Raw genomic sequence first — 19,253 nt, 5'->3', positions numbered from 1 at the left:
ACATGCTGCGAGATATGTCATGTCACATAACTTAATGTAGACACATAAGAGTGTCCCTAAACACTTTGTAGATATTTGCACAACGCCACAGGGTAGTTCAACTTTTCTACCAGGCGTGTTTTTAACCATTGACACACTGACTTCAGTATGTACATTCTCTCTGAGCCAGTGTAGCCAATTTTATTTTATCACCAATTTTTTGAGCACTGCACTTTATTTAGTCCACTTCATGGCAAACATCATGGCTGGACCGCTGACATCCTTTTCCACTACAGCACTGTATGGCTAGGTGTGGTAAGGATTGATCAGCAAGTCCCACGTGACGCAAACTCCACCAGCAGGGTGGTCTGATGGGACTTTTTCTAGCCTTTTGTGTGCAATAATTTTCAACAACATTGATACACATGTGCATCTTATCGTTTCAGAGTCATTGGTATGGTGACACACTACCCCCAGACCTGGTCTGCTCTTCTGTTGTTTCGTACTTGACTAGGGGATCGAGCAGACAGGTCTTTAAATATTCCCCTTGACCCTCCACACAATTTTGTTTTTTAGCAATATAAACTGGCCAACATTTAAGATAAAAGTGAGATTATATCATTTGGGATATGCTACATTTCCAGTCCTCATTCACCTTAAGTCCCCAACCTTCTACAGTGATAACAACCTGAAACCTTGGAGTGATATTTGAGGATGACCGGATCTTCAGGACTCATGCCAGCTACCTGTTGAGTGACCAGATGTAGTAATGGCCTTCCTCCAGAAGGCCTCCATTGTAAGCATCCTCATTCTTGCAAGGCTGGACTACACAAAATATATCTAGCCTGAATTCACTATTACCAAGAACCTTCAAAGCCTTCAGAGCAGATTTGTAAGAGTCATATTAAATATGGACTCCACAATCATGCCATCTGCTCTAGAACCCTGTCTTTCTGCAATCTCCATAGTGTCACAACCCCCTCATGTGTCCTCTCTGTAGTGGGCCTGGCAAGCAGGGCTCATGTGGCGTTACCCCTGTGGTGCCTTATGGCATGCTATGATAACTTGGCTGAGTTTTCCCATGACGACTGATTCCATTGCCCTTGATTCAGTGAAGTGTTATTCCCCAAACCACAAGTTTTTTTGATCCTTGACTCTATAGTGTTGTTCTTGTGGTGCCTTATGGAACATTATGATTACATGCCAGAGTTTCCCCTCTCACCCTGATTCCATTGTGCCAGAGCTTGCAAGCATTCCCTGAATATTTGAACTAATGGCTTGGCCTGCTACCGCTGTTGCTGGGATCCTGGAGTGTTTTCCCTTATTCACGTTTAGACAAAATTAAACATTTGTTTCCTGTTAAGTGATTCCATTAGTTAGTTTGCACCTAGTCTTCCTGTAAGGGTAAACTAGTGTACTAACATGTGTTTCCTTCAGGAATCTAGGAGAACCTTCTAGATTGCCATGTGTGCTACGTGCCACATTTGATTCCGCCACATCCAATGGACCCCGAGCCTGTATATAAACCACACCGAAATCCGAGCTCCTTGCTTGGCCTGTAGTGTAGTTCCTATTTTCCCTATAGGCCCTGCGCATTGGAATAACATAAACAGCAGTGTAGACGTAGGACCGAGGTCTTCTAGGTCTCTACTGACTATGTTAGACTTAATTTAGGTTTGCGCCAGCTAGCTCAGAGGTCAGTGGAAACTTTCTTGACTGAATAGGAAGTGATCAGCTTCCCTGGCTCAGACTAGAAGGGATTCAGCTTCCGACAACCGCATTAACATGACAACTTTGCTCCTCAGAATAAGAGTCAATCTCTAGAGTCGTGTGAAACAATAGACAGCTATTTCACTCAGTCAGTTGTGCAGATTTAATTTCACCAGGGTGCAGAGAATAGAGAGACGGGCGTTTTCAATAAAAGATATTATTTATTGAGCAGTCTTTCTTCTCATGCAAGAGAAATGAATTGCCACAATTGCAAGACTTGTTATAATGAAAAGTGCGTACAGTAAAAGGAGTATTACGAAATAATACTGCAAAAGCATTGATATGGTTTCTTAGCCATAAGGTTGTTTAAGATGAATAAAATATATACAATATATACATTCATATATACATTGGCTAACGAGCTCAACTGGTGCTTCTAGCTACGCCTACCCCGGTGTACCTGACCTAAGCCTAATACTTGGGAGGGAGTAAGTAAGTAGCAGTTTAAGTTAAATTGGTTTTGCCAAGAGTTTGATTCAAGAATTCTCTCTAAGGGTTTAGTCGGCACCGTACCTCTGGAATAGAATGTAGGAGGTCTGGTATCTCCTCTCAGGACCCGATATCCCAGTCACCCGCAAGGGTAGGCTGGAAGCGCCGGAGCTGGATTTTCTAGGCAGGAGAAAAGACAGCGTCTTTCTCAGCGCGTCAAGGAGGAGGGGCAGCGTCCGTGGGCTTCTCGCATCTGCTGGGCTCTCTGCAAGGGGACAGCTGTTCTGCTCCAGTATTCACCACCACCGTGTGTTTGCTTAAGGCAACGTTGGTATATTTATACCTGAAAGGTGCTGAGTTTGACGTAGGTGTTGGACATAAGACGTCAATAAAGATGTCACTAAGAACTGGTCGTTCTTACAGTGCTCGCAGGAGTTCTATTACTAATCAAAACAAAGCAAGCTGAGCTTTCCCAGGTTGCTGTGAGTTTGGTATGTCGAAAGAACTCTGTGTGCTATCTAGGAATCTAAGGAAGTGGCTTCTGCTGTGTCATGGACTGTCATGAACTGCAGAGGCGAGTTACTGAAATATGGCTCTGATTATTATGTCATTATAGGGATATGTATTGATTATAGCCGTATAGGGGCATAAGGTCATGATATTGATCGGGGTCCTAGATAAAACACATCACCCACTCCACGAATTTATGTCCATCAATTACAAAAAACGTAATCAATAAAGATGCACGTTTATTCCTACCCACCCCAAAATACATTTTGCATTTGAAATGGTGTATACGAAATACATGGAAAATGATAGTAGGTACTGTACGTTTTAAGCAGAATAATCATTCAAAAAGGCTTTGCAAATATATCTAGTTGAACGATTTTGTGAAATTACACATGAAATGTCTCTTAATACAGAAAAGAAGGGCGAGACTATTTCATCACATATAAATACAGTTGCTGTAAAATGTGCTAGAGGCTGAGGTAATATATTGTCTCTAGATCCACTAAAAATAGAAGCTCTGTTCTTTATGAATAGTTCTACTGTAAGCAGAGTATTAGTGCCAAAAAAAGGAAAATATTTTGGAATTTTGAAAAAATAATTTCATCTTCAGGGGAAAAAATCGGTCCAAATGTTTTTTAGTAGCTCTTGTTTATCAAAGCTGAAGGCCGAATTCAGAGTTCATGGGAACGCTGTGTGCCGGATTGTTTTTCCAAAAAGTTATTGTTTCTGTTCAGGGGAGAACATCATTTCAGACAGACTCGCAAAAAATTGGTCTACATATTCAGGTGACAGTTCGACCAAGTTCGATAATGCTGTAACTTGGCAGTTGTGAGAATGATTGCTATCATCGATCTCAGGATCAGCAATGCTCACAGAAGGTCGTACCTGGGTGATGTTGCTTACATTTCTTGCTTCACTGCCACCACCTAATGGCAGCGCAGGAATCTCAACGAATGCCGTCATCAGGATTGGTAACCGCTGGGGACAACACGATGCATGAGCCGTTACTGGACTTAGCAAAGTATCGATATCCATTGGTACTGCTGATTGTAGTGCAAGACAGGTGTCTAACACGCATTCTTCTCTGCATAGCATACATCGAAGTACAGGTAAGATGCAGGTCTGCCATATAGGTCTGAATGAAAGAAACCAGGTCATATTCAGATCTCTCAGCCGGGCTAATCCAAGGACTTTAGTTATGCGGTCCCGGAAGCGCATTGCTAGGATTGTTTCTTCCATCCTTGCCGGAGTCATGTCTGTGTTTTGGCTTGCCATATCGGAGCAGAAGGGTCAAAAATAAAATCCCTGCTACGAGTCCCAAAATTAGTGGTAAGCCGCCAAAGACCGAATGGACATAATTGGGAATAATGCCCAGGACTGCTTTGAAGGGTGTTAACAGTCCCGTAAAAATTGTCTTAAATACATTCGAGATACCACTGGCATTCGACATATTTAGGATTTGGCTGAGCATTTCTGCGAAATGCAGGGGGCAATTTGTTGATAAAAGTGTATGTATCTCTGCCGCCTTCCTTGCAACTTGGAGATCATACGTCTCTTTTGATGACGTGATGGGCACTGTTGTCTGCAAAAGCACAGACTTCATTCTGCTTAAAGTATCAATTCGAATAGAAGAGATATTCAAAGGAGGCCAAATCGGAGTCGCCGAGTCTCCAGGGCCATTTGGATACAATGCTTGCATACAGCAAGTGACCATGGAACTCACGTTTAAGAGATATACTTTCCCTGGCACCAAGCCACAACAGCTGTGGTCCGTTTTTAGAATGTAACTCCTGTTAGAAATTTGTCTAAAGAAAGGCTCTATCTGTGTTGCAGGTGTAACGTGCTGGTGGCATGAGAGGTTGTTTGAAGTCCCTTCACAGGTCCCATGTAAATTAATACTCTGGCACAAAAGTATACCCCTTAGTGAATGTTTACAATTTTTACCACTAAGAAATACATTTTTCTCCTTGTCACTGTTACATGTGTGTGTATAAGGTAATTTCCATGATGACTTAACGTATCCTTTACCCAACCTTTCATACTGGCCTGCCGGTATATACTCAAGGCAATTTTTAAACTGGAAAGTTGTTATCGGAATTGTGATAATCCCGTGTATTATCCATTCAATGACTAGCAAAAAAATGGTTAGGGGTTCTGCCCACTTAACCCTCACGTACCTGAGCAGGAGACATCCAAGGATGAGAAAGTAGCAACAAAGGGTACCGAAGGGATGAATCCAATTTTAATTTTCAAACAAGAGACAATTAATTATCTTGTGAATAACAAATTAAATGTTGAGAAAATATATATGTTAATTCATCTACACACATATGAGCGGACATCAAGGGAGGCACAACAATCAACAATCTATATACAAAACATCATATACAATTATACACAACATTTACAATATCAACAAACGCTTATCTGTACCCTAAACACAAGGAATATATAAGAATATATATACACCAATTCAAGTAAGTGCCTCCTCTTAATTTACAATGGAGTGCACGACAAAGTGGTAGTCCCAAGAGCAAAGCACCAAGGGGTTAGAACATCAACCCGGTCTATATTTGTATTGGTGCACATCAGAAAAATCAAATCTTTTTTAATTTGTAACAGGGGACTCCATTCGAAGCAAAAGGTGCCGACGCAGTCGCGGTCGCGTTTCAGCCAGATGACATAGGCTTCATCAGGACATGGGTACTCTAATGATAACAAATATATATATTACCTTCTTACTTGCCAACTAAGGGCACATATAATAAAATAACATAACAGCTGCAAAAGTGGCATATCCTCCCCCACACGTGGAAATGCAGAGTCTACTAGTAAATCCATCAAAGAAAAGGAAAGAGGGCAGAAGATATCTGCCCAACAATGATCAACTAAAAATCAAATAATGCTCAATGTGAAATAAATCATACACAGTGCTATCAGACGAGCCCTTCACCACACCTTTATGAGTGAGCAAACCACACGTGTAAAGAGGCACAAGGGAAACCTAAAAGTATTTATACCTTATATCCCACAGTGAACTCAAGTGTCTATAAACCAATTACTGTAACCCAAAGGACATAATATATACCTATTCCTCAAAGGCCCAAACAAAAATCTCAGGCCAATGTCGGCAGCTAGTACACGTCACCACCCACAGGGTGGTGGGACGGGGAATCGCTTTCTGGGCCCAGTGCCAGAAGTAATACCTGGAAAAAACACATATAGAGGCCAATGAGCTGCAACCCCAAATCTTAGCCGGGGGAGAAAAGTCTCACATCAGTATCCACCTAAATGAGTTAACTAAAGAAAAAGCGTCAGGTATACCTTATATATACAATGGGTCCACTCAGATAAGAGTAATGTAGAACAGGCGTGGCACAAATCACACGTTCTTTCTGCCATCACCATCGGGCCATAGGGGAGAGAGAAAAGAAAAAAGAGAGAGAGAGGAACAGTGCATTAGACCTCACACCGACCTCTGATATCACTAGTTCTGCACTAAAGGGTAGGCTGCAGCCCAAAAGTTCCAAAACCCGCAAATCTACAATGTGTGATACAAATATGTATCACTGTATCCATTAACACGGGCAGTGAATCGGAAATCGTGTGGAGGCGGAAAAGCCGGTCCAAAAATGAATCACCTCGGGCCACACGGGTGGAGAGAAAATGGCACAACTCATAGGTCATACACCTACCCAATTAATCTAAGTCTCTACCAGCCTTGAAAATACTGTAAATACACTACCCATCCACGAAGAGAGATTGTGGTGGCCATAGGGACAAACCCATATACTGCCAACCCGGTCGCGCTATACTCCCTGTCCTGCATGTTTAAAAGGCAGTACAGCCGCCGCAGCCCGAGCGCCTACCAAAGCGGAGCGGGAGGGATGGGAAAGGGGCATTTACCTCAGTTCATCGGGTAACACAGCAACACGACCAAATCCAGTGTACACCGCAGCGTAAATCACACCACCAGGAAGTGGAGGGCGGCCGACATCGCGCATATATAAGTGACGCATATCATGCGTCAGCACGAGCGCCTGACTAGCAGGAAACACTGAAAAGGGACTAACGATAGAGGGAAGGATCTCCGAGTTCGTATATCTACACCTCCAATGTATATACCGGCATAGAACGAAAGTGTGTCACTAATTTAAACAGAATAAAGTTTACACATCAAACAAATTACCCACAAAGAATAAAATCAAATGAAGTGAATGGTGATTAACTGTGAAGTGAAAACTAATCAAGAGAACAAAAAAAGACATGAAAAACACATGGAAAAATGTGCAACGTATAATAATACTCCTGCATTTCCACTATTGGGTTCCCATTTTCAATAAAGCACATAAACCCTACATAAAAAGAAAAACAAAGCAGCAATCAAATGGACAAAGGCTATTCAAGTACAAACTGTAGCATTTTATATGGCTGTATATACAAAAATAAAATATCATCAAGAATCAGTATAAATGCCAATCTAGTATAACTATAAATACTATAGTACTATGTGTCATATCATCTCATCATCTATCTTAATTCATTACAACAAACAGCAAAAGAATGGGCATATAGTAGAGCTTAAGAAAGAGACGGACACCAGTTCAAATCAGTGCCCAGATTTCATCACGTTCATTCAGTCCTTTTTCAGAAGTGTGGTATCTCTCTATTAATCTCGCTTCTGTACGATTTAACTTGGTCTCTAAATTTGTCTTATTTTTAGCTGAGATGGTAACTAGGACTGCCCAAGTCAATTCGTCTTCATTGTGGTCTGCCTCCATATAGTGCTGTACTAGGGGCGCCCCAATGTACTTGCATCTTATGCGTGATTTATGCTGTCCAATACGTATTTTAACTGCTTGTGTCGTCTGCCCAATATATGCCAGGTCACAGGGACAGGTCACTACATAGATACAATTCTTGGTGTTACAGTTAGAAAAGGTACGCATCGTATGTGTGTGACCATTGATATCAATCTCTTTCAAATCACTAGTATTGGGACATACAGAACAGTTCATACAGCGGTAATGTCCGATCACAGGTGGTAATCCAAACAAGCTCCTGGTGTCTTTTTTGATTGGCAACATTCTATTTGCCTTCACCAAATGCTGCTTTATATTCTTTCCTTTACTGAACGCAAAAAGTGGTTTTGGGATATTCAAATGATCAATAAGCCTCCAATTTTTCGAAATAATCTGTTTGACCTTATTAGCTTTGGGGTTGAATGTAAGCACACAGGTCAATGATATGCCCTCTTTTTTGTCTCTGGGTGTCAGTAAACTTTCTCGGGGTGTGTACCACGCACGTTTAAGTGCTGCTCTGAACAACTTCCTGGGATATCCCCTATTGCAGAGATTATTCATTAGGGTCTCCACATTATCAAAGTAGTCGCTTCAATGACAGGTCTTTCTGACATTGTCAATGGTAATCTCTCAAGTTTTTTCAATGCTCAGAATTGTATAGTCTGCTCCTTTTTGTGCCAAACTGATTTGTTTATCAGTAAGGTTAAAGACAGAAAACAATGACGTTGTGTTGATTAAACGCCATGGCACATAGCCCGAACGCAGATTTTGCAACGTCCAGCCTAACTGTACAATAGAACGCAATTGGGACTGGCCATGTTGTAACATTAGCAAATCCTGATCTATTATATCGATGGCAGATAATACAATACTGTCCAGTGAATATATTCTGGAAGACAGAGTCATTAACCCATTGTCCACAACAGAAAGTGATTTTTCCAAATTAATACGGTCAATTTCTCGTATTTGTTCTGCTGTTTCAATTTGCATTACTTTCCATGCCTCGTTGTATGCTGCATATACACTTGCCGCTATGAAACGTTTTTGACGCTGTTTGCGTGGTCCCATAATGAAATCACGCAAGTCAGCACCATCTTTAAGTAAAGTAAGGTGTTGCTTAATTTCTGCTAGTGTGGATGTTTGTAGCCATTCAAGGCATAGTTTCCCTACACTGTATGTTGTTACTATCCCTGGATGTTGTCTCTGGGAGTATCTAGGGTCTGGTCTGGTCATTTTCAACCCCTGTATTTTATTCAGGAATCTATCTTGACAGTTATTAGTGTCTGTTGGCCAGATTAACCACTTGTTCCAATCAGGATGTGTTCTGTTTTCATGTAAAATTTGGGTTACGTCTATCTCAATATCTGTGGTTGCATTATCAGGTATTGGCTTTGGTATAGATGGTTTGTTAAGGTCTTTAATCTTAGCTAAGCCAAGACAGGTAGTTTGTTGAATTGTGTCATTCAAGAACATTATCTGTTCTGGGATCATGCAGGCTCGAAATAATGCTTCTAGGCCTTGTACCTGCCAATCTTTTGTACCCCAGATGGTTTTCGTTTCAATGTTATTCTTCCAGAAGTCAAAACCAAATGTAATCATTTTTTCATAAAATGCTTCTGAATATATCAATTTAGTATTTGTCAGCATTGTCTTTGTCCCTGTTTTATCTAACAGTTTATAATAAAACGTTTTTAAAGTGAGTAAAGTCTTAAAAAGAAATCAATAGGACGCTGGATTTTACTTATAGATACTTATAGATAGCTACTTGCTACCTATGAGCCTGGCCATGGCATTACTCCGCTAGACTCGTTACTGCGATCTCTGGCGCAGTCTGGGCAGTTCTTTACAAATTTATAATGGTGTAGGCTCATCCCCGGCCACCAATACTCTGATTGTAATTCAGTCAGAGATTCCTTCATTTGTTTGTGCCTTGGGCCTTCACCCATGTGTGCGTCTGCTATTAATAACTTCCTCTGATTCGTGTTTGGAATTACCCTATCCCCCACTCCAGGGATTCGAGCAAAAGGAACGGAGTTTGCATCAATCACGTATGTATAATTGAGTGGATAGTTCACGGGTAGTGCTGCACAGTCGTTTTTTGAAGACGTTTTTACCGCCAGCATCGTTTCCCCGTCTATGTATTTTTCTGAACGCTTTTTTGTGGCTACGGAAGCCGGTTGAGTTGCTTCAGCTGTGGCTGTTTTAGCCAATGAATTCCCTACAACGTGAACGCCATCACATTGATGACTCAGAGTGTGTATCACGTGAGTCTTTTGTAGTTCTTTTTGTAAAAGAACTACTTGTTTCCAAAGCATTTTATGCTTGATTGTGGCACCTGTGTCATCTTTGTAATCATTTTGAACCCAGTTCTGCAAATCATTATTGTAACAATTGACGCAAAAATGCGAATGGCACACGATTAGTGTCGGGAATTCACGTTCGGCATTTTCAAGCGCCATCTTTAAAGCTCTGATTTCAGCTCGCTGAGCCGAACATTTTCTCAGTGATTCAGTTTTTGTTATTTTCGGTCTGAATTTACCGCAGAGCCAGCGACCTTTTACAATCGCGCAGGCTGCATTGTAGGATTTATCATCTACATTGTAATGTTGTACAAATCTATCTGTATAGATTATACAAGAGTACTGTTGAAGAGGCAGAATTTCGTTTGGCAGAGGATATTCTTTTTCATATTTTAAATCATTCAGTTTTTTCATGTTCGGGACATAATAGTATTTCATGTCATCTGCCGCAAGAGAATTTTCCCACTGTATCCATTTTGGATCTTGTGTCACTGTTTTTAGATTCACTGGGCTGAATAGCGCCTCGAAGGCTGATTCTGCTGTAAAGACAGTTATTCCTTTGCCTTGTGCTTGTGATCTTTCTCTCGCTATAGCCGTCTGAACTGCCTTTACAGTATTTTCTGTAAGACTGAATGTTTTTTCCGCTTGTGTGTGCAAATGTGATTTGTAAGCTATTGGTACCATTTCTCCCTCGTTAGAGGTCAGGTACGTGAATCCACATCTTCATGGGATGACCCGGATTACAAGGTTGCGTGTATTGTCACGTGTTTCTAGTTTTGTTTTAGCTAACATGTCGGTTTGCAGTGATCTCAAAATTTCTGTGTGTTTTTGAGTCCAGTTGATTGGTTTAAAATCAGGTTTTATTAATTCGTAGAGAGGTTTAACCCTCTCTGCATAGTTTAGAATGTAAGTTCTTCCGAAATTCAGAAAGCCTAGAATCGATTGTAAGTTCTTCATCGTTTTTGGTGCTTGGAGTACAGCGCATTTCTCTAATAAGTTGTCTGCTAGGCTTTTGCCTTCACTTGATAATTCGTATCCTAAAAATAGTACTGTCAGATGGGCAATTTGTGACTTTTTAAAGTTGAATTTGTAACCCTCTGGTGCGAACCCAAGTATTATGGTGTTCACTCTTTTCAAGTGAGTATCCAAGTCGTCGTCTGTGAGATAGATGTCATCACATCATATATTTGTAGTAACTCTGTTACTCTGGCTGAGAATAATCCTGGACTGTTCTTGAATCCCTGTGGGAGTCGACAGAAATTTTTCTGTGAACCCATTATTGATAAAGCGGTCAAATACCTGCTTTCGGGTGCAATGTTTTGACAAAAGAATCCATTAGAAATGTCTAATGTTGTTTTGTATTTTTTGCGAACTATGTTATTCATCAGTGCCGCACTGTGCGAGTTCTGTGCCGCAAATGTTTTGCAACACGAGTTTAGATGTCTGTAGTCCAATACTAGACTATATGAATTGTCTGGTTTGGAGACAGGAAACAAAGGATTGTTCATTTAAGAGGTGCATGTTTCAATCACCCCTTGGTATTCAAGCTGATCTAAAATCTCCCTGACCTGTTTCTTAGCTTCTTGCTTAACTGGATACTGCCTTTGTGCAGTAGGTTGACTTTTTAACTGGATTTTGTGAGGAGGAGAATCCTCATCCCATCCTACATGATTCTTATATAATGCAGGTGCTTGAGCTACTGCCCATTTCCTTGCATATATATATTTAGTGTGAATTAGATTGTGATTTGAGAAGGCAGGCATAATCATTTCTTCGCCATGAGGGTACTCCCTGACAAAACCTGGGGGCCAATCTTTCTCTGCTAATAGGATGTCATAGCCTTTTGAGAGGTTATCCCAAAATAGACACCTTATTTTCCTAGTCTTATCTCCCTCTATACGATATTTCGTATATCTTATGAGGTTCGCTAACTCTGGTATCTGTAGTTTCCACTTAAATGTATTCATTCATGTCCACTGTCTCCAGATGATTCATCAGGATCTTGCGAGCTATGCTGATTTCTGCTGCACTGTCTAGCATTGTCTGTGCCCACTCTCCGTTTTTCAGCTGTGTCCTCAGTATTCTCTGCATGTTCAACTACTCTTATACTGGCTACCTTCTTCCTCAGGAATTGTAATTTTTTACTTTGAGCAGGTTCCTTGTCTTTGGACTTGACGTGCTCTTCCCTTGGGTCTGACCGTCCTCTTCTTTCCGATTTCTGCGAAAAAGATCGAGAGGGACGTGTATCAATACTTTGATATCTATCAGTCTTTTTCAAGTTATCCCTATTTCTAAGGTTATATCTTTTTTCAGAGTGCTCCCTCTGGGGAGACTGGTGTTCTCGAGTCGGAGTTCTTTCCCTCCGCCGAGGAGACCTTCCTCTGGACTGGAAAACTTTTTCTTTGGGAGTGGATTGTTTATTTCCATCCCAGTTCTTTTTAGGAGTGTTCAGATTATTTTTAATAAATAATTTTTCAGGATTTTCAAGTAGTTGGGGTTTTACTGGTTTCCCACCCAAACTATCTCTACCTAATTCTTCATAGCATTTTTCTATGATTCTGGCAAGTTCAATTGGTTGATCTGTTATATCTGTTTCTTTCAATTTCTGGCGGATCGCCACAGATGCTGCTTCTCCTTTTATGTTGGCTAGTAATATAGCCGAGACCTGCTTGAAGTCTTTCAGTAATTTCATACCAAGAGTTAAAGCAGGTTCTGGACCGTATTCATTCTGAATTTGTTTTAGCACATCTGGTATTACCGCTATGGACGGAACACCATGTGTTTTTGTGTAAATGGAAGCAAAGACTGTGCCCGAAGTGTCACAGTCCTCCACATGTGGTGCGACCCCCATTGGAAGGCAGATAGTCAGAATTCTGTGTTTCTCAATAGGGGTAGTGTTTGGGAATACTGCCTCTATTTGAGTTATTTTCTGTGCTAACCAGAAAGGAATCTGTTCCCGTTTTGCGGGAGTTTTACCAAGACACGATTGTATGTTCTGTGGTGTAATTTTATTTGCGTTCCCCTGATGAGGGGTCAGCTGTGGAATATTAGCAGCTGTTTGGACTGTTGCAGTCCGCATTACATATTGGACTAACTGTCTGTGTATTTTAATTAGTAATTTTAGCTGTGCTAAAAGTTCTTCTTTTGACATTTTATCAATGTCCGGATGTGGTGTGTAGGTGGCTAGAACCGGCCACGTTGCTCCTGGTCTACCTAGCGGACCGAGCCTGGTAATGTGATCATTATGTTTTAGGGTGCCTTTAAACCAGAGCAGGTGCTCTTGGTATTTTAATGGAATTTCAATCTCCTCGAAAGGAGCATACTCTACCGGTGGTTCCTCTATTTTGTAATAGTGGAATTTGTGTGTTACAGCATTTGCCGCTGGAAAGTTTATCCATGAATAGAATACCTCTGTCTGCCGATATTCGTGTGCCTCTATCACGAAAATGACTGTACCACCTCACGATGTCAGTCCGTTTTCTATAAGTTTTAAAGTTATAGATTTTCTTATATTGACCGGAATGAGGATAGCATCTCGGTCATTCTGTAGGACACTTCTGTCATCCTCTAGGAGTTGATTTCTTAATATAGCAGCATCCCTTTCACCATCACTGTCTGGCATTTTACTGTCAGAAAGGTTTTGTTGCAGATCAGGTTTCAAGAAAGCCAAAGATTAGGTGCACAATATTAATGGTGGGCGTAAAATCCGTTTCGCGGGCGAATTTGCGGATTTTCCGCGATTTCGCGATCCGCGAATCTCGCGAAATCGCGGTAAAATCCGCGAATCAGCGGGGACGAATTTTCAGCCAAGCAAGGGTTACAGCAGCAGGTGCAAAAGTTGAACCTAATTTCTTTGTAACCTTTTACAAAAGGGTTACAAACAAATTAAATTCAACTTGGACACCTGCTGCTAATTGCTTCCTGGCGCCTCGTTGCCTACTTGCAACTATTCTCTGACCCTGCTCTGACCCTTGAAGCAGGGTCAGAGAATAGTTAAAGTAGGCAACGAGGCACCTGTCCAAGCAATTAAACCTCATCAGGAAGCACTTGCAGATATAAAAAACAGGAAGAAGGGAGAGGATGGCAAATACACCCATTTTGAGTTGTCAGGAGGGGTTAAACTAAAAGAGACCTTTACAGTACAATTTTCATATGCATTTTGCTAAAAATAAAAAGCTGTATGTTCTGTAGGGGCAACTCAGGAATCTGGCCCTTCAGAGATGCGGCATCTCTTTCTTTCTCTCGTTCTCTCTCTCCCTCTCTCTTTCCCTCTCTTTCTCTCTCTTTCTATCTATCTATCTATCTATCCATCTCTCTCTGCCTCTCCCATAAACGACTGCATGGGTAACTTCGCTATGCAAGCGGCTCGCAAAGACTCAAAAATCCCCGCGAACACGCAAAAAACCCCGCGAACACGCAAAAAAACAAAAATCCGCAAATTCGCGAATTTTGCGGATCGCAAATTCGCAAATCCGCAAATTCCCGGATCGCGAATTCGCAAAATTTGCCCATGCTTACACAATATTTTGGAATACTGTATCCTTCAACGTTGAGTAAACCAGAAACTCTACATAGGAATCTCTTCCTACTAATTTCCGGCGGATTTTAACCTTTCACCCACTCCAGACGTCTATTGGAGTATTTACGGGAGAAAGGGTCTGTGTGAAAAAGCACGAATGAGTTACTCTAACGTCTTGCGTTCGTTTTATCGCCTTACCAAACGTTGGGCGCCATGTAGTGTAGTTCCTATTTTCCCTATAGGCCCTGCGCATTGGAATAACATAAACAGCAGTGTAGACGTAGGACTGAGGTCTTCTAGGTCTCTACTGACTATGTTAGACTTAATTTAGGTTTGCGCCAGCTAGCTCAGAGGTCACTGGAAACTTTCTTGTCTGAATAGGAAGTGATCAGCTTCCCTGGCTCAGACTAGAAGGGATTCAGCTTCCGACAACTGCATTAACATGACAACTTTGCTCCTCAGAATAAGAGTCAATCTCTAGAGTCGTGTGAAACAATAGACAGCTATTTCACTCAGTCAGTTGTGCAGATTTAATTTGACCAGGGTGCAGAAAATAGAGAGACGGGCGTTTTCAATAAAAGATATTATTTATTGAGCAGTCTTTCTTCTCATGCAAGAGAAATGAATTGCCACAATTGCAAGACTTGTTATAATGAAAAGTGCGTACAGTAAAAGGAGTATTACGAAATAATACTGCAAAAGCATTGATATGGTTTCTTAGCCGTAAGGTTGTTTAAGATGACTAAAATATATACAATATATACATTCATATATACATTGGCTAACAAGCTCAACTGGTGCTTCTAGCTACGCCTACCCCGGTGTACCTGACCTAAGCCTAATACTTGGGAGGGAGTAAGTAAGTAGCAGTTTAAGTTAAGTTGGTTTTGCCAAGAGTTTGATTCAAGAATTCTCTCTAAGGTGTCATATAGATACTTCATTACATATATTGTGTTAAGTTAGCATGAGCTTATTACATGTTTAAAAGCCATTTTTCCTTCGGCTTCAGTTTTGCACACGGCACATACTTGTTGTTGTAGCTTTCAACCTAGAAGCGCGATGTGATTTATTTGAGAATAATATGTTATTACTATGATATCAGTTTTGCTTGGTACACTGTCTGAACAGTGAGTGCTAAAATCTCTAAGAATAACTCGATACAAGGTTGCTGGGAGGTCTGATCTTCGCACCACTTTAGACATAACATAAATACAGTTGCTGCCAATATTGGGCTCTACGCGGGTTTAAGATAGAGTTACAGGAAATGCAGAACACACTTGAAGATGCTTTGCATGCAGAGAGCTGTTAGCTGATGATGTGATCCTCTCATCCTGACATTTAGAGGTATGGGCCCGCCCTGCTAAAACCCAAAAGAGACCTTCATAATATAATATAATATGCTAAATAGGGAGGTGAGAAATAGGTGTTGTTAATTCATATTAATTTCAGCAGTATAACATGCTATCACCGTTTGCGTACTATGGACTAGTAACTATGCTGATAACTTTGATACTAATAATCTGTTTGTTAGTATTGTATAAGATACTGCGTTTGAGAACATTGCATTGATTAATAAATATTTCAAATATGCACGTGTCCTCATTACTCCAAGTTCCGGTTTGAAATGATTATAGAGCGAAAGAGTGTTCATGTGTTCCACGATTCCTGAGGTAACATAAGTTCATGTTCTGGTTTGTCTAAGTCATTGGGAGTTTGTTATGACCAATGAGACACTGTAGCTAGCTCGGTAAGGGGATTTCTGATACTAAGGTGAGTTTTGGGTCACCCTAATTCACTAAGGTTCTAGATCTCTATGCACAGTTCTGTGGGAGAACAGAAGCCCTGCTACAAAGGGTTTAGTCAGCACCGTACCTCTGGAATAGAATGTAGGAGGTCTGGTATCTCCTCTCAGGACCTGATATCCCAGTCACCCGCAAGGGTAGACTGGAAGCGCCGGAGCTGGATTTTCTCGGCAGGAGAAAAGACAGCGTCTTTCTCAGCGCGTCAAGGAGGAGGGGCAGCGTCCGTGGGCTACTCGCATCTGCTGGGCTCTCCGCAAGGGGACAGCTGTTCTGCTCCAGTATTCACCACCACCGTGTGTTTGCTTAAGGCAACGTTGGTATATTTATACCTGAAAGGTGCCGAGTTTGACGTAGGTGTTGGACATAAGACGTCAATAAAGATGTCACTAAGAACTGGTCGTTCTTACAGTGCTCGCAGGAGTTCTATTACTAATCAAAACAAAGCAAGCGGGGCTTTCCCAGGTTGCTGTGAGTTTGGTATGTCGAAAGAACTCAGTGTGCTATCTAGGAATCTAAGGAAGTGGCTTCTGCTGTGCCATGGACTGTCATGAACTGCAGAGGCGAGTTACTGAAATATGGCTCTGATTATTATGTCATTATAGGGATATGTATTGATTATAGCCGTATAGGGGCATAAGGTCATGATATTGATCGGGGTCCTAGATAAAACACATCATGCCTATGCTCCCAGCGGAACATGCTTCCTGCCTACCCACTCACCTGAAGAATCGACCGGACCTGGGCAGCACTCTTCTCGGCTGCAGTTCAAGTTCCTCCAGTGATTCCCCTGGCTCCAGCTCCCTTGAGGCACCCTTTGTCTCTGCATCCTGCTCCAGTTCCTCAGCGACTTCCTGAGTCAAGACCTCAAGACCTTCTTCAAACTTAGGACAAGTTGAAGTACTAAGCTAAGTAGTTGCTATCAAGTTAGTGGACATTATCCTTTTATAGTAGTAAGTAGGTCGGAGTATCAGAGTCCTCAAGACTATAGATTAGTCTTCAAGTTTCTTCTCAGTGACTTCTCTCCAGTTCATATTGATTGTTCTTTTTCTTGACCCTTGCTCCAACCTTGGCCTTTTAACTCTGTTTATACTAGGGCTAGAGACTTCGCTCTGTGTTTTCTGATGAACAGTAGTTACAAGAGAATTCTCCTTAAAGTATTTGGCTCATGTGTGATCTTTGTACCAAGATCAATGTGCCTTGTATACCTTGGGAGTGTCATACTCCAACCTTGTGCCTAGTTTTACCTTAAGAGTGTCATACTCCAATCCATGCTCCTAGTAAACCTTGGGAGTGTCATACTCCAACCTGTGTGCGTAGTTTTACCATGGGAGCATACAACTACAATTTGTGTTCCTAGTATACTATGGGAGTGCCAGCAACTCCAGCCCAAGTTTCAAGTGTAATCGTGGGAGTGCCAGAAACTCCAACTCATGTTTCGAGTGTAATTTTGGGAGTGCCAAAAACATCAACTCATGTTTCAAGTGTAACCTTGGAAGTGCCAGAAACTCTAATCAATGTTTCAAGTTTTACCTTGCGAATGTCACAGGCTCTAATCAGTATTTGGCGTTCATTCTTCAGGGTCTCAGGGTTTCCTATTTGTGAACCTGGTATGCTACTTATATGCCATTTTATAGAAGAAGCATGTAATTGAATGTTACCAAATTTGATGCAATATAAATGTGTAAGTAGGCCTGCTAATGTATTGATGGTAATTGCCTTTTTTTGTTATTTCCAGTGTATTGCGACTGCATAAAACAATACATCCTAACTTCGCAAACACAGAAGGTCTCTGAAGCGACACTTTCTGCTAAGCAGTGTGCATTGCCACAGAGCAGATCCAGCACTGCTAGTATCTCTTTTCTTATTTTGACCCTAACCCCTCAGAACACTGCCTGATCTAGGAGTTTCATTCCTGGATCTCGGGCTTATCTGAGAAGAATAGGAAATTCAGCGTCAACTACAGTGTCATATCCGTGGTTGGGAACAGGTGAGTGTGTGGCACATAGTTGCTTAGATACAGATTTTCCCCACAGCTATAGGCATTTCACTCGCTCTACATTCTGCTCTAGCCCTTATGCCAGTTTATGTATTTATGCTTCATAACAGTGCCTTGAACAATGGAGGAAACATCTGTTTTATTCTTCCCTTCTAACACAACATTGCATGGCTGAATCTGAAGTTCTGCACTTCGATTTAACTTTGTCTGTAATTCTCTCTTGTCTAATGACGCTTAGCCAGAAACATGCATCTTCTTACACTATTTCGTTCTATGTACCTCTTCTGAACTCAAGTGTTTCTCCCATATCACTTCTTATATCAAATTCTCTCAATACTACCATCTCCTTAATTAGGTCTCATTACATTTCTTCCATTATGAAAGTGAGAGTAGATCACGAGTCAGTGACCATCCTTAAAACTTTCAATCAATCCCGACTGGTGTCTGCATGGTTCATCTGTTTGATTCAACTATACCTGATTATTAGTAACAAGGAAACCTGAATGTCATCTGGCATCTTAGGTAAGCTTATGCATAAATAACAGTGGTCCCAAGACCACCACAATGTACAAATACATCAAATGATCAATTAATCAATTGCATATAAAAAATATTTAAAACAATGTGACATCGTGGTGGGTGTGTGGTGAGTAACGTGCTCGTTTCTCTAATACAAGTGATACACGTGTGTACCAATATGTGATCAAGAGTGTTTACCAAGTAAGAACAAAATGGCCCATTTTATTCTTATGTTCAATCAAATTAAGTCCGTAGAACAGTCAAAGACTTTTCGATCCTTTAGACAGATTAAGGATCAGCATCAGGGCTCTAAGACTCCATGAGCCAGAGAAAAATAGAGGCCTGAAAGAGAGCACAGAAAATATAGTGCTAGATAAGAGTAGGTCATAATATGAGATTTCAATGTATACAACGAGTGTCAGGAATCCTGCCACAGCTCACCTCTCTTAATTATCACAATGTACTGGCATGACTCATGTTAATCATCCCAAAACATATGAATGAACCAATGTCTTTTACCTTGACCTTTGAACATATTACATCCTGTTGGTAATACCTAGCAGCATCTGGTGTCCCCCAGTTTGTTTTAGAAGGCTTAAAAGCTTTTGAAAATGTTTTCCCATGCAT

This window comes from Lissotriton vulgaris, chromosome 5 (genome assembly GCF_964263255.1).
Source record: "Lissotriton vulgaris chromosome 5, aLisVul1.2, whole genome shotgun sequence".
In the NCBI taxonomy this organism is placed as follows: domain Eukaryota; kingdom Metazoa; phylum Chordata; class Amphibia; order Caudata; family Salamandridae; genus Lissotriton; species Lissotriton vulgaris.
Note: the sequence above shows the minus strand (reverse complement) of the source record.